Here is a 16,135-nt window from a genome sequence, read left to right on the forward strand (position 1 = left end):
AAATTCTTCACCTTTATTAATTTATAATAGCATTATTTTTCAAAGACTCGAATACAGTATTCTAATCTTTCATCGTATAGTAAAAAACAGTTAATAAAATTCCGAGAAAAGTAAGTCAATAAAAATAAAGAAATTATTTACAACGTTGCCAAAAGTATCATTGAAACAAAAGCCCCTTACGTTGAACAGATTACACTGAAGGGAAGAAGAAAAAAATATTTAAGCCGCTTTCCATTATTTTGTTCTAATTGAGCTGTATTCTTTTAATAATATTCTCTACATGAATTAGGTTACATGGTTCTCAGATTCTCTAAATGAGGAAACGAAATTTTTGTATACGTTTCTGTGTACTTAGAGGCTCGCTTAATCTTTTTTTGATGGTTACTTACTACTAACCAAATGCATTTTTTATTAATTTACTTGAAAAATGATGCGGTAAAAAAAAACCGAAACTATAACTGTTACTGAACTAATTACGTTTTCGTCGCGATAATACGTCAAAAGTTTTCGAAGGGATTATTTTCTCATTAGATGAAAAAAAAATCACAAAATGAAAATTTTACGAATACGGAATTAGAAGCCACGCTTTGAAACTGCAATTACCGCATCTGTGCATTTTTGCCTGGAGTTTAGGATGCATTTCAAGAATTTTTTTTAAATGTGAAATGCCACATATTTCTTAGAAATTCGCGCTAGACTTTAATGCTTATTTTGCGATTTTTTTTCCATCTTTCCCAACTAATTTTCATTTGCGGAATAGAGAAAAATAATTAAATTTTGTATAATATTTAACACTTCAAAATCATGTTACAGTGTATGTCGCATCTTAAGTTTAGTTAAATTTTCTTTTGCTTAGTTCATCAAAAAAGCGAGGTTGTTGATTATATTTACGCAGGGTGATAAATACTTTTGCATCATACACATCACTATTATTCTTTTTATGTTTACAAATCTTTGCAACGTATCATTTTTCTATACAAATATACGCGTTTGCCTTTTCCCAAAAAATATTTCTTTTTAAAATAATTAATTAATAATGCCTCTTAAAAAGTATTTTGATTAAATTTTTTTTGTAAGATTAGAGGAGACAAAATATTTATTCAACATTTTCGTAAGTGCTTCCTTTATGAAATATAGAATAAGTATGCACTATATAGAATATCTTAAATTGGAAGAAGCAAAGAGTGAAGCTATTAATTTTTAAATTTTTGTATTATATATGTTTTTTTAGAATGCCGACTATGTAGCCAATAAAAATGTAAAATGAAGTTCTAAACGCCAGACATTCAATACAGTACCTAGACATATAACCGAATATCACCATTTTCCACTTTTCGGGCAACATTTGTAGGATTTCATGGATTCTAACTGCTTTTTTTTAAAGCGAACATAATTTTGTTAATATGCATGGATGTTTTATTACTTTTCATTTGGTTTAATTTATACTTAATTTGTTATTCTTAGAAGGATTATAAAAGAGCTTGGTTTTTTCACAATTTCTGTATGCTGCATAAGATTTCTATGGATTTCCTAATATCAATATTTTGCTGGTAACACACTGTAAAAAATTTTGGATTAAATAACGATATAAAGTCCCGGCATTTTGGGTACACTGTACGTCAAAACCATTTATAATATTATCTAGAATATTTTACAGTAATGTTTATTTAATTAGCGTGAGCCAGTGATTTCACGTATATTGTTATTGTGAAAAAATACGGTATATCTGATATTTTATTCCTTTATGTGTGCTGATATAAATGAATTTAAAAGAGAAGAGTATTTTTTCTGTAATTTGAACCGAAATTTTTTAGTCCATAACAATACAGTAAATATTTGCATGTCATAATTTTTAAGAAAGTTAATGGCAAGTGCTAAGCATTCCTATACTTCTTATCAGTTCCAAATTTGGTACTTACAGGACAGACATCTTGTATTAGATATATTATCTATATTATCAAGTTAAAGTTTGTGGGACAGATAAATTGTGTTTAATATTCTCTTCCAAAATATCTTTCCAATTTTTCAAACGTTAGAGGGTCTTTATTATTTTTAAGAAATAGTGATTAATGTGTTTTTGTTCCTTTAAAGTGATGTAAAAGTTGCTGTTCTCGTCAAGCTCAAAATATAAGTGTTATTAAAAGCAAAAAAATTAAAAAAAAAACTTTGCTTAAAAGCCCTAAATAAGTGTAATAGTAATATATTGAAAGGAAAGAAATGGTTTTAAAATAAAAATCTAGACGGCGAGCTGTATAGAAAGTTGGCTACTTTTAACAGATCAAAAGCCAGATTTCCAAATGCGTTCTTGCTTAGTTACAGAACATCCTGCATAGTTATTATAACTAAAAGTTTAGTTATTGTTACAAATTTAATTATAATCAAATTGATTCATTTCATCGATGTCTTAATATGTTTTTCCTAGTTTTACCCTTTGAAATATTATGTATTTTCTCGGCAAAACAGAGTGCTCAAAGTGTAAAATAAAATTGAACAAGCAATGACAAGTATCTTCTAAATGGTACAATAAAAAAAATATTTTTCTGTATTTACATTAAATAACATTATTTGTTTCTGAAAGCATAAATTTTATTTTAAATTTTAATACTCATAAGGAATTCAGAAAAGATAACATGCATAAAATAAAAAAAAAGTTCAACAGTTTGCCACAATTGTCTGAAAAAAGCTTTTTTATTTTAAAAAATAACCTGTCAAACATATTTTTAACACTCTGTGTCTGATATCAGTAGAGGTCTTAGACAAATTGCTTTCAAAAGTGCAATTAATATCCGTAATATTTTCACAAAACCTTTGAGGAGTATTATGATAGTATTTATAGTTTACTACTCTATTTTCTAAGAGGGCTATTTTTCAAATTACTTTCTCCCACACTGCTTTTAAACTAATAATTTTAAAAGTGGCATGTCTTTAACGTTTTTTATTATCTTGTTAATGAGATATCTGAATGGAATTTTCAACGTTGATGGTGACAGATAAGTTTGAAGCCCTCTTTGGCGTAAAAATGTGGGAGAGCTTTGGCGATGAGAATTTTGTATTAATCATGTAAACATAATGAAAGCTTCAAGTGAAGAAGGATGCTTTTGCCTATCGCATCTGTCATGGCTGTGACAGTAAAAAAATGATTAAAAAAAATACTTGTGTGTTCGTTATCATTAATCTCTCCTCTTTGTACTTGACGTAAATTTGTCGTGCCGAAAAATGCAAATAATGGTGGAACTATCTCTGCTATTTTAAAACTTGAATTTTTTATTTTATTATCTAAAGGTCTCTACAATGAAGATAAAGCGTTTAAGTAAGCAAAATTCTAATTTGTGCTAAGACATTTCAATATAAATCATTCAGACATTTTAATGTCAACATAGATTACTAACTATTATATTATTTTTATGTTATATTGTTTTTATATTACATTATTTTTATATTACATTATTTTTATATTATATTATTTTTATATTATATTACTTTTATATTATATTATTTTTATATCATATTATTTTTATATTATATTATAATATATTTTGTTACCTTATAGAATACATTCCAATAAAATACATTCCAATTGTACACTGAGAATGAAATTCGGGAAAAATTGTCTTACCGTATGATAATGATATTTCTGATAAAAAGAAAGTGCTATTTTGGTTAATAAAACTCAAATATAGGGTATTTAAACCATTAATTTTGTTATACTTCTGATATGGTAACAGTCAACAGTAAATTCTGATTTTCAGAATTTTAGCTCTTATTTCCTCGCATTTAGTAAAAAATACAAAGCTGAAAAGTAAACTTAAACGAATAAATGGTTTTTATGCCATTCTCTAAGATATCATGATAAAATTAGCAAATTGTACCACATTGACCAAATATTATTACATATTTTAAAACCATATTTTATTGTTCACTTTACCAAAATAATTATCAAAGCGATTCCGTAAAAATGACCGTGCCTTTTGGTGTATAGATAGAAATACGGTAAATATAACCATATCCTGGTAGTTTTGAACATACTTTTTTTTCCATTATATTTTACTGGATAGTTTTACATCATATTATGCCGGAAGCTCCGTGTTGACTATGTGCAATATCTATTACAGGATCTCTGCTAAATGAAGAGAAATTAAGAACAAAAATGTATGCATATTAAAGAACGAAAATGAATTTTTAAGCAGGTTATAAACAAAAACGTAGAAATTTAATGAATAAGACGTGGAAGATGAATCTGCGATAAGATCATGTAAAAAATGTATAGCCATAGATAGGAGTTAAAGATTATTGGAAATAGATTAAAGTTTTATAAGGGAATCTAAGAAGTTTTTGATGGTTTCCACAACACTTACATCACTAGATATTCGACAAATTTCGTTCTTGATAAACTCAGTTTTAAATGTAATTATTATTTGGTTTCATTATTTGATATTATTACATTACTTGCATTAGTATAATAGGTATCTATAACTGTAATATAAATAATTTGTTTTATTTATTACCATAATTAATGAGACACCAGAGTTTGTGCATTTTCTCGTATTACGTATGGGAATCAAAAAAGCTAAGAAAATGTAGAAAAAAAAGTTTTAGAACAATAATATTGATTTAATTTGAGAAACAACAATAAAAACAATACAAAAAAATTGTTTAGAATTTAGGAAAAGGCCTTCAACACAAATTACACTGAGGAAAAAAAAATTATGGTTAAAACTGCCAGAAAATTTACCGTATTTTTGGTAAAGATTTTTTTGAAATTAACTATGATATATGGTTTTATAATATGTGATTAAATTTGGTAAATGTGGTGAAAATTGGAAATTTTATTAGGATAACTTAAAGCGTGGTATGTAAACCATTTATTCGGTTCAATTTGTTTTGCAGTTTTGTATTTTTCATGAAATGTGTGGTAGTAAGAGCTATAATTTTGGAAACCGGAATTTCTGGTAAACCGTTACCATATGAATGGTTTTAGTATAGTATACTTTGGTTTTAGTAATCAAAATTCAGTTTCAGGTTTTTAAATTTTTTTTTAAACAGATATGTCATTTCTATACTGTCCAGTAATTTCACCAGAATTTTTTTTTTTTTACTCTCGGGGGATGCAAATTTACAAATGCAATTTTTAATTTTTAATCAGTTTGAAAGAATAAAAAATACTAAATTAGATAATGAAAAAAGATATCATTCTGAAATACTTGGCTTAGTGCTTCATTTGTTGTAATTGAATAGACAAGTCTAAATGGAAATAATTTATGCTTAAATTCGATGTTAATTTCGTTAGATGTAGTTTTTTAATTCACACCTTTTTAATTATTTTTTTGTTGACTTCAATGCTTTAGATTACTCATTTCACTCAATATTTTTTTTTAAATTCTTCGCTGCTAAAGCAAAAAAATATGTTTAATCGTATTCTTAACAATTTATATGCACAAAAGTAATTTATTTAATAGAGATTCTTTTCTAAGATTTATTTTTCAGCCAGTTGTATAGTTTTAAAATGAAAATGAAAAATAATTCACTTATTTTGTATTAACAACTACCAAATGTATAAATTAAAATTTTTTACGAAACTCTTTATGAGAGATTCCTTATGAAAAATCTTGTATATGTTAATTTGTTTGTTTTCTGAATTTTATTTTTATTCTAAATGCAAAATTCTACGCCTTTTTATTATTTAAAAAATGCTAATAAAATTTATACATAAAGGATAAAACTTGTTTTTTAAGATCTTTTAATGATTTTATTGATTTATCAGTTTTTAACGAAAGCAGAATTTATATCTGAAATATATCAAATGATGTACGTTTTTCCTAACAGCTTTAACGAAATATGTTAATTGTGTTGAAGCATTTTGATATAAATTTTTAAAGCTACTTATTTCTAATTTATTTCTTTGCTTTTTTAAAATCTATTTTTTTTACAGTAATTGATTAAATAAGTGCTACTTAAAAATCGCAGTTTTATATTCTTATTGTTTCAAAAATAAATAATTGCATGCGTTTTTAGAATATTCAAATTACTTAAATAAATAAATGCACTTTAAAAAAATGGAATATATTTCTAGAAATTTGTGCATATTTTTTTATCAGTTTTTCTTAAAGAAATAGTGTAGCTCAACACAAAAGGAAGCAGTTAATTTTCTTTTCACCAATCTTTTCACTTAAATATACAGATTTTTGCGTACTTCCAAATTAAGTAATTTTTAACCACATATTTTATTACAAAGAGTCAGAGCTTAACTGGATTCTTTTTTAAAAAATAGAAAATAATTTAGGACTGAAATACTATCAAGCGTTAGATTAAAATAGTTATATTAATAGTTAATGAATAGTTATGAATAGTATTAAGGATAATATTATGACATTAAATAGTAAATGAATTGTTAGATTAAAATAGCATAATCTTTAAACGAAACAACAATGCATGATATTAAATAAGATTGTTAGAAACTTTTCTAGATCTACAAGATTATCTCAGTAAAAGTAAATAAAATATTCATTTCTTGTTGAACTTAAAGCGTAAAAGAAAACCTTAAGATACCATCTCATTTTCGAAAATGTAAACTATGAACCAGAAAGGAAAAACTAAAGTTCATTGAGATTAAATGAAAGAAAAACTATCATTCTGAAGTTTTGTCGTTAAACTTTTATACAGACTCAAACATTGAGCTGAAATTGAAATTATATCATATACTTTCTTTCACAGACTAATAACATATAAAATCATTTTTGTGAACTTTGTTCTGGTTATTACACATGAAAATAAAAAATTCCAACAAATGCAAAATTTAATAAGTTTTTGTAAAAAAACAACAACTTGGAATTAAATAAGTTTATTAATAATTTGCTACCATTATAAGTTAACTAATTGTTTCTAAAAATATATTCCCCTACAAAAATACGCGCAATCCTGTTTTCATTTCACAAAAGTTTCCATTTCCGCAGCCTTATATAACCGAACACATTTTATTGTGTGAAAATAAATTAAATATTGATATCTCGTTGAATTAAATTGGAAAAGATAACCTCGACAACAATCGCCTCATTTTCGAAAATGTAAACTCTAAAACAAAAGGGAAAAACTAAGTTCATTGAGATTCGATGAGAGGAAAACAATCGTTTTGAAGCTTTGTCGTTAAACTTCCAAGCAAACTCAAACATTGAACTGAAGTTCACTGTATTTAGTTGCCACTCTCTCGAGGTTTAAGTGTGAGAAAACGTTAGTTTAGAAAATGAAAGACTTGGAAATGCCACCTAAGGGAAGACTTTCAAGTCAAACAAACCTCTGTAAAATTTGGACTCTGAAATTGATCCGATTTCTTTTATTTATGAAGAAAAGGAGAGATTCTTTGAGTTTCTTAGTGTCTTGGGTTTTAACAAAAACTTATCATGTCGCATGTTTCTTCTTTATTTTGCTAGTATATGAATAACAAATATAAAATTTAATGCATCTTCGCTACAGTCTTATATGTTCGGAAAACTATGAGACATATTTATTCATTGCTATTGTTTCAGACAAACGGCAAAAATCAAAATAAAATAAAATATGATAGGTCTTTTAGCATTATAATTGCTAACCGCATGGAAGAAACGCGTTTTAAAATGCTTGTTTTACAGGCTGAATAAATGTTCTTTGAGTTGCATCATCATCATCATCATAGTTGACCAGACAGCACAATATGAGACAATGCCTTCCTCTGAAGATTTCTCCACGACGACTTCCGATTTATCTTTGATCTCCAATTTTTTTCGCTAATTGCGAGAAAATCAGACTCCATTGAGTCAGCCCATCTCAACCGCTGCCTTCCCCGCTTTCTTTTTATCGTGTTGTCGTCACACATATGAATCACGTGGGCGATCCAATTCATTCAATTTATTTTTATGTATATATATTTTATGTATTATAATATCAGGTTATTTATAAATCTTGTACAGTTCAAAGTTAAATCTCCTTCTCTAGTTATTGTTTTCATTTACCCCATCAAGTATACCCACGCAAAATCTTTCTCTCAAATATTGCGATACAATTTTCCTCCAGTTTTGTCATTGCAGCATACATTCGAAAAAGTTTCACATTTGATTACGGTCTGTAGTCATCAAAAAGTGCTTCAATCATTGAACGTAAAAATATATTTATGCCCGTAAAGTTACCATGACCATATAAGTACAGGTTTGCCCATAATAATTGAGCGTAAATTAACATCATGTTCCTAAAAGTTATCTTCAGTTCTGTCCTTTACGTTGTTCGAGACTTAAGTTTTCTTTTTGTCGAATCAAGGTGAATCACTGATCAAGACGAAGTAATGTTAAGCTGACAACTATGTAGGAGAGAGAGAGAGAGAGAGCTACGTGGTTGTTGTCCGTGTTCACCCGTCTATCACAGTAGTGCGAGAAAGATGCTCTTTATAGATGGCTAGGTTTGAAATTGAGACCTTTGTGTACGTAGCTTAATACTGCAACGACCATGGAAGGAGTGTTTATTATTGAATTGAGATTGGAAACTATAAGCAGTGACTGCTACTGTTTGAAACCCTATCAATAATAAAAACTATTTATATATATCAGATAGAATGTTAAATCTCATTGTGATTAAAATGTGTTTTTATTTTTTTGTTTAAATTAAAATATAAAAAATTGTTAATTTTATAAATTTATATTTTAGTATAATATTTTCTTCAACCTAATTTTGTATGAAAGTAAGTTTTGTTAAGCCAAAGGTAAAAAAATAATAAAAACATATTTGATTGCACTGTGCTTTTCTTACAAACAAGGGTTGCTAGCCGTATAAATTTATTGTGAATTGAACTAATTTTGCTGAATTTCATTGCAATACTGGCACTGAACTTTTTTCTCAGAAAAAGGTAGCTGACTGTTTAAATTAACAGTCAATTCTACTAATTATTTCAAATGTTCCTTACGAGTAAGGACTCTGTAAAATCCATAGGAGTAAACTTTTTTCTAAAAAAGTAAACTGTGGTATAATATAATGGCAAACACTCCAAATTTAATGGAAATTTCTTAAAGCTTAGAAAAAATTCACCTTATAAGGTTAACATAAACTATAAGCTTCTACATCTTTCCTTTAAATATTAAATTGAATCCTCATGATCTAATTTTCTTTTTCTTCAAATAGTAAAAGTCCAACTTAAAAATATTTACCTTTTTCCACATTTTATTCAAAAACGTTCAGTTGTATTAAGCTTATAAAACATTAACTTTGAGAATATTATGCGAACTTCAAATGACTTTATTTACTTGCCAGCTTTTAATAAAATTTCAAATAAATTCTGCTTTCGAAAAAGTTTTGTTGAAATAAACTAGGATTAACTCAAATTAAGCATAATGTGTGGAAAGCTAACCATGGACTATTACGATTTCATGCACAGAGGTTTTCGTTAAGATCTTATAAATAAGCTTGATCATGCAAATATATTTAGACTTCCAATAGTCTTTATTTATCAGAGTAAAATTTACTTACTTGGTAATAAATTAATTGCAATGAAAGTATGCAATTTTCATTCCGATATCTAGTTGTATAGATTTTAAACTTTTTTGTATGGTATATACATCTTAAAGCAGGGTTTAAAAGGAACTTATGAGCTTAGGAAAACTCTATATATTAAAAGTTATAATATATACACAGAATGTTAATGGTAATTACGATTGAACCATAATATATATTGTATACTGATAGCATAGTAATATATTAGGCTTTAAATTATCATGTTCTACGTTTCTAAAGCCTCATTTAATTGGTAATTACTACACCCAGGATATTTATATATCGTACATTGGACATAGAGTTTTGCCATCAATTATACTTGGAATTACTGGATTTCATTGTTGTATAAGCTCACAAGTGGTAATTAATATTTCTGAATGTTATATCATGCTTTCAGTAGCGAAAATTGTATTAATTAGCTTATATTTATAACAATTTTCTTTAATTCTATTAAAAGTTGCCCAGGAAAGTGAATAATTTTAATTTAAGGTTAGCGAAATTTTCTATATTCTATTTTATGAGCTAATTATTGAGAACAAATTAAGTACTATTTAATGTAATAAATTTGTAAACCGTTGTGGTGATTTGATTTCTTTTATAAGTTTTTTTTATAAGTTCATATAACAACTGGTTTACCCGGATTTTCGTTTTTTTTGGTATATCTATAAAAGTTATTAGTGGATTAATATTTCTTTTGAAAATCATGGACTTCGGGGGAGAAATTATCAAAAATAAATTCATCAGAATCTTGTTCATTAAATTTCGACTTAAAGTATTACAGTTTAAAAATTGGATTTAAAATCATACTTGTTTGCAGTGAGTGCGAAAAGAAATTTTCATGAAAAAAAATTTAATTTACAAATTCTTATAATCTTTTGCAGAACTTTGATTTCAAACTGTATTTTTCAGGCGCTTCATTTTATCTCTTTTGTGCTCTATATACAGTGCCAGATCTTTGGGTGAAACATCCGTAAAATTCATTTTTACCGTAAAATATAATACCGTACTTTTCACAGGGATATTTATTTAATTAGAAGGATAGAGTAACTTCAAGGTAATTATTACTGTAAAAATTATATATTTTTCAGATTTTTTCGTGTTCCGAAATATTCAGATAAAAAAGCATTTTACGGTACGGTAAAAATGCATCATGTAAATTTCTGACAACTGTACAGACACTCATGACAGACGTATTATTTTGCATGATCTAATTTTAAGAATGATTCTTAAAGTGCTTAACGTACACATGGAAATTAATACCTTGGACCTCTATCTTCCAGTAATTGCCAAGCACTCTTTTCATTTAATTTTTATCAGTGATAGAATGTATACAAGTGTTTGGCTGTAAATTTAACTTTTTTTTTTAAATTTTCAATAAGCCCCATGCGGTGACATGCTAGTCGGCCTACACGCACTCACGCTTTGCGCTTGTCTTGATAAAAAAAAAAAACATGTAAAACGTGTTAATAAGAGTCACTGACCTAATATGCCAATCACCTCTATAATTACAAATAATCTAAATTGAGCCGCGATGGCCCAGGGGATAGAGGGTTCGCCTTCCTATGAGCCGAACCGCGTTAGAATCCCTGTCGATACGAATTCCGCATTCGGCTTGCACCGATCGTAGTGCTGATTTGAAATATTCTCAGTGGTAGACGGATCATGGGTTAGAGTCCCATTGCTGTCAGGCTAACCGTGAGAGGTTCTCATGGTCTTCCTCTCTATGTAACGCAAATACGGGTTAGCTCCATCAAAAAGTCCTCCACGAAGGCAAATTTCTCCCAATACATCGATCCAGGAGTTCCCTTGTCTTCTTGATTGAGTTAAAAATTACAAGACTACGGAGTTGAACATTAATAGTCCTAAACCCATAAAATTGGATTGGCTGTTCAACGACGGTTATATAAAATAAAATAATAATCTCAATTAATCTTATTTTTCGTTTTCTGATTTCTTATAACGAATACATGCACCAAATTTGGGAGTTCCATCTTGGTAAGAAAGCGTTATTTAGCTCTATGGTTAATTAGGCTAATCACTCCTATAATAGCAAAAAAATCAAAACGAAGTTTTCTTTTTAAATTTAGACTTTTTTTTCCATATACTTCAGCAAGGTATCCACGATGTATCACGCGAAAAAATATGGACAATTATAAATACCGAATATGATTACGTCGCAAGTTCTTTCGATAACTGCGCCAAACTATTAGTGCAAAACTAGTAGTAAACTATTTAGTGCCAAACTGCAATAAAGCAATGAGTTTGCATCATAAAAGTAACCAGCAATTAATTACGAAAACTAAGACGAAAATGTCCTGTGCGTTTGGTTGAGCAAAACAATTAAACTTATTGTACAGTAAAAAAATCCTTTTCTTTGTTCTATGAATTATACTTTCGATTCACACTTGCGTTTCCTATATTTAGGTATCAATAACTTTTTTTCTATAAATTGTTTACAGGAAATGTTTACTTTTATAAGCAAGATGTAACTGAAAAATGCGATATCTTAAAAAAAAAGGATGATGCAAAAATATCGAAAAGAATATTTTGATGGATGACCTTTCATGATTTGATTCTATATAAAAGGATGTTATAAATAACAAGAGCAAAATACGCATAAATGTCAGTCAAGACAGATAATTCTTTTTGAAAGATGTATGGAAAAAAATGACGTTCTTTTAGTTCTTCAACTTTTTGTATGTTCGCTATTTATTGACAAATACAATTACAAGCTACAATTTTATTATCTTCTATTATGCAGTTTTTGTATAATACTCTTCAGAAAATATCTAAATTAATTTTAACTTGAGTGTATTAATTCCGATTAATTTTGTGTACATATTAATAATTATACATATTAATAATTATACATATTCATTATTTCTGAGATACAACTTTATAAACTTTTTTATTGCATATTAAACTTTAGATATAACCTAAAATTACAGCAACTTATTATTATGAATTAAATTTAAATATGGTGTATTGATTTCGATTCGTTTTGTTTACACTTTAAATCTTATGCATATTTATTATTTCCGAAATATAATTTTATCAACTTCTATTAATATTGCATTTTCTGGGCATTGTTTATCAGAAAACGCCTGGAATTAGCTTAACTTATCATCAAGAATTTCTTTTTAACTGAAGTGTATTACACAATTTTGAGTCGTTTTGTGTACACATTCATTTTTAAAACTTGTTTCGTTTATTTTCATTCAATAAGATAAATTTGTGCATATAAGATGAATACTCTAATAGATAATAAGATAAATACTCGGTTATTTTCATTTCATAAGATAACTTTCTTATTCCGTAAAATAAAGGATCCAATATATTATTGTAAAAGAAATGTCAATTCAATGTTTATTAAGTACTTTAAAAGAATTTGAAAGTGGTGTCAATGTAATCTCCTGTTTATCAAAAAAATTAAATATACCCAACATAAACATGATTGCTTTAAATGGTTTCTACAGAAACAAATTAAAACTAAAATAGTAGCTAAAGCATGAAAATTTCTTGTATATCTATTCTTCATTTTTTTGTTGCCTGTTATTATTTATATCAAGGCTTTAAAAAAGTCTTACATTTTAAGGAAGAAGATGGATAATAATTAAATTTTTTTCTTTTTATAGGTAGATAAATAAATACCACCTCCTTTCTTTCCTGGTTTTTTTCAATTGGTAATAGTCCTTCATCTAGAAAAAAGAAATTGAATCCTCACTCAGTTCTGGTAAATATGTATATTTATTTATAGTATATGTAACATATATGATGACTAAAATTTGCAGCCTTAAATACTGCTCAGGATGAATTGCACTAATGTTAATTCTCTTTTACTCGTATTAAGTAGAAATGTGCGAGTTCACGAGTTCAAGACAGAGGAAAAGCAGCATAACATGAGCAGCCTATTTACTGTAGTGTTCTATAAAGACCTTCCTTAACATTTAAATAGCTGCTGTTCATCCACTGCAAGAAGACGATTAAAGGACAAGCCACACTGTAAAAAATGCTTTATGTTTACCCCTATTTTTGGTGTTGAGATAAACTAACATTTTACCAGTGCATCTAGTAACATTTTTTATTGACATTTTCAACCTTATAATTTTATTTATATATTTATTTATTTTGCTTGCTTACTGACAACACATATTATCAAACGTATTAAAAGCAATTTATGACTTCATTGCAAATACATTTCTCTTGAAAAAAACAGGCAAGTTTTTAGCAATGTATTTGCACTAATTCTTTCAAACAATTGTCATTTTGCAAATTTTATTTGTTTTTTGCACAATGGTTACAGTTCTAGACGCAAAAATTGATTTAATCTACCTCAACATCAAAAATGGTGGCACTTCAAAACCAAACTTACTAATGCCTAACTTTCAGACTGTGTAATGGTACAAATCCGGATGTTTAAATGATAGTTAACTAAATACTGGAATCAAAGGTAGATAAAAGAAACGGTGGTAGAAGGGAAGAAAAGCTTATTCGACGTCTGTCTAAAATTACCCAATGTTTAATCGTCTTCTTAAGGTGGACGGATTGTCATGATCTCACTATTTTAACAGTACATATTGCAGCATTCTTTGCTATATATTTTTCATCTGGTGAGCCGATAAAATCTATTTTCAATAATAATTTATTCGGTAATAAAATATCTGGTATAATAATTTTAACGGGCAAAATCGGGGGAATGTTTTTTTGCAATGCTCTATTTCTCTATCTAATTACCATGGGAAAACCGGCTTTGCTATGCGAAGAAGACTACAGGTCAAAATGAAACTTCTTAAGTGCAGAACCATCTGTGGCTTAAACTGATCATATTTTTACTTAGACGGACTTTAAATACGTTACTAATTCAATAATATTGGCTTAGTAAAGTATATATATATATATATATATATATATATATATGATGCAGTCGGACCGAGCAGGAAAACAGACACGGGATTTTAATGAAAGCAAAATTATTTATTTAGATCATACTTTGTTGAGTGGCGAGCGAAAAGTGATGGTAACTCCATCGACGATCAGTCTTTCTATTAGGGAAAATCTTGCAAAAAATCCGAAAATGTCTCTATTTAGAGAAAAGAGGGAAATCTTGGAAATCACATGGTTTATGAACTGGGTCGAGTGATTCCCACGAAGATTAAAGGGAAAAATGTCTTTACGTAAATTTATGCATACTTGAGCCAAAAATAGATTTTAGAACAGGATGTGACTTTTTAAAAGTATGAGAAAGGAATAATTAATTAGGATAACGTAATATATATATATATATATATATATATATATATATATATATATATATATATATATATATATATATATATATATATATATATATATATATATATATATATATACACGTTTTGCGTAGATAGATATCTACTATATATATATATATATATATATATATATATATATATATATATATATATATATATATATATATATATATATATATATATATATATATATATATATATATATATATATATATATATATATATGTAGTTTCTACGCAGAAGACACTACTTTTAGAAACTTAAAATTACGATAGTGTATAAAAAAATGCGCAGGATATACGATGAAACAAAGGAAAACTAACAATCTATTTTAAGAGAATTATAACATTTTAAACTTGCTGTTCTGGAAAGGACCCTTTTCATCTGATAAATTAAGGCAAGTTCTTTTCAAAACTCCATGAAAATTATTGCATTTTAGGTTCTTTTTCACTATTTTTTTCTGAGTTTTTGCTTTAAATATATGACTGCACATCCATTGTTTTAGAACTATTTCCTTATCTCTGTCATGATCTTTATTTTAGAAGCTTGTATTTGAGATAGTATCAAAAACATCTGAAAATAAAGAACAACAGTGATTAAATGTTTCTCGATGGTGATCTTGACATTTATGCTGGAATTTTCAAAAACGTTAAAAAAAAAACTTAATCAAAGAGAGATAAAACCGTTTTTTTTGAAAAAAAACTGTTATAATGAAATCAGTCCGATCGGCAAGTAAAACTCCTTCCTGGTAATTTTTTTTATTGCGTCACAGATTCTGTTATCCTAAATTTATAGAATGGAATGAAGATTCCCATCTTTAAATTAAAACTGGGAAAGTTTGGCTCCATGAACGTTCAATACCTTATCATGAGCACTTGCTTGGAATCAGACATTTTCACGATAACTGGTTCTAAGGACGTGGCTAAAATTTAAGAAATCACACAATTTACTTCAAAGTTTCTTTTTAAGTGCGGTAACATTAGCAGGAATAGAACAAATCTCAATGGGCTTATAACATTACGAAATGAGCTTATGTTATTAAAATTTTTTTTTACTATTTTTTTATAAAGTTTCTTGCTGCATACAAATTTTTTTTAAAATTAAGAACAGTTGTAAAATTTATTATTCTAGAACATTTTTTATTAATAAATATTTCAAATTTATTTTCATACCTTTCTTTAATTTCTTTTAGAATTATTTTTAAAAAAGTACAACTTTTAAAATAACATAATATATTTTAATGAAATAAAATGCAATTTTGTAGCATGGGGATAGAACACTTACTATACTTGCTTTCAAATCATAACTAATTAGCAGACAGAAATAAATTTTTTTCT

The 16,135-nt window shown here is 27.3% G+C and overlaps 1 protein-coding gene across 8 annotated transcripts in view; it reads left to right on the plus strand.

The window, feature by feature from the left end:
* The window catches only part of LOC107443568 (putative polypeptide N-acetylgalactosaminyltransferase 9), a 293,596-nt gene that overhangs the window by 81,780 nt on the left and 195,681 nt on the right, over window positions 1-16,135 (plus strand). For 7 of the 8 annotated variants that reach the window (XM_087159120.1, XM_087159123.1, XM_087159121.1 and 4 more), the window contains exon 2: window positions 13,143-13,240. The exons of the other annotated variant lie outside the window; for it this stretch is intronic. The gene's annotated coding sequence lies outside the window, so the exon portion shown is untranslated. The remainder of the gene's footprint in view (window positions 1-13,142; window positions 13,241-16,135) is intronic. 8 annotated transcript variants of the gene reach the window in all.

Source organism: Parasteatoda tepidariorum, chromosome 3 (assembly GCF_982258835.1).
Source record: "Parasteatoda tepidariorum strain Cologne lab strain chromosome 3, Ptep-v5.0, whole genome shotgun sequence".
NCBI lineage: Eukaryota > Metazoa > Arthropoda > Arachnida > Araneae > Theridiidae > Parasteatoda > Parasteatoda tepidariorum.